The sequence below is a fragment of the Nothoprocta perdicaria genome, unplaced genomic scaffold (assembly GCF_003342845.1).
Source record: "Nothoprocta perdicaria isolate Ctin4 unplaced genomic scaffold, notPer1 scaffold_71, whole genome shotgun sequence".
Classification (NCBI taxonomy): domain Eukaryota; kingdom Metazoa; phylum Chordata; class Aves; order Tinamiformes; family Tinamidae; genus Nothoprocta; species Nothoprocta perdicaria.
In genome coordinates, this window is record NW_020455988.1 from 2437029 (window position 1) to 2438399 (window position 1371).

Below are 1371 nucleotides of genomic sequence, written 5' to 3' on the forward strand. Positions count from 1 at the left end.
ATTAATGCTCGACTTGGGCAATAAAAGGCGCCGCTATATTAATTTATTAATTAATCTGCACCCGCCCCTCCTCCTGAATGTTAAATATGACCTTTGATCTCTCTGTCTCCGGCAGACCAGACATACAATATTGAACATGCACGGTCACATTTGGCTTGGGCAGCAACAGAATCGCGAAGTCCGAGTAGCAATTTATTTTATTTTATTCCGCAAAATGAGGGTTATATTTGAGGGGGGAAAAAAAAATCAGTAACTACGCCTCGGGTCCCCTTTTCATGCTCTGGAGATGTATCGATTAAACAATAATGACCTGGTTGGTGGACACTATCATTTCCCCGTTTCTGATGGCTGCAGACCTGGAAAGGGGGCTTGGGGGCGCGAAGAGGTAGCCAGCGAAGAGAGCTTTTGTGGAGAGAAGCCACTTTAACGCTGGGGGGAAATAGGGCAAGAAAATGCGTGTGCTCCTTGAGTTCCCGCATAAAGGGCTAAACGCTAGTATTTTATTCCCTGCCAGATGCATGCTTTCCTACACACGCCTGGCAAAACTAGTTTTATGGAGCAGTTGCTATTAAGGACATGCGGCTGAGTCCGCGTTTGTGGCCCCGGGGGGCTTTTGCTGCCTGCAAATCGCCCGCATCCCCTCGCGAGCCGCGGAGCCCCGGGCAGCCTTTGTATCGGCACCGGCGCCCGCCGCCGCCGCCGCCGCTCTTTATTTGCCCCTTCTTTATTTTCTCCAGTTGAACGAGGCACGTTATTTCCTGACCCAGCCATGGGTGAGGTTTCTCGTTGAGCTTTTACTCTCCCTTAATCTGGATTTGTTTACATAAACCCTGCTTTTTAGCGCGCAGCATCAGGAGGGGGGATGAAGTTTTTGCACTCGGTAGGTTGGGCTGCGAACGGTTCATTAATCTAATTATGATCGTAATTACTGTAATTGATAACCGTTTTGAACTAAACGCACCGGCGTCTCGAAGCTGCGCGCGGCCCCATTAGCGCCTCTGGAGTAAACGTCTCCGATCAACGGCCGTATATCAGAAAAGGTGCTGGAAATACCTAAAGTATCCAGGTAAAGAAGCCGCGAAACAAAGAGGCAGTGTGCAGATCCCGGGGGCTTTTTAAGTTATGTTTACGTTTTGCTCTAGTTCGCGGAGGCTGCAATAGTGCACCTTCCTCGTTGCCAGAAACTAAAACAYCTTCCTTCACCTCCTGGGAGCGGCCTAGGAGGTGAAATAAAAGGGGCGCCACGTCCTCATTGTGCCCGTAAACTTTGCCAAAACAGGAATTCGGTGCACAAATGAATTACAGCAGAAAGGCGCCCTGCCGCGGCGGGGTCGGCCCGCGGGGAGAGCCCCCCCGGCGCCGCCCCCCCTC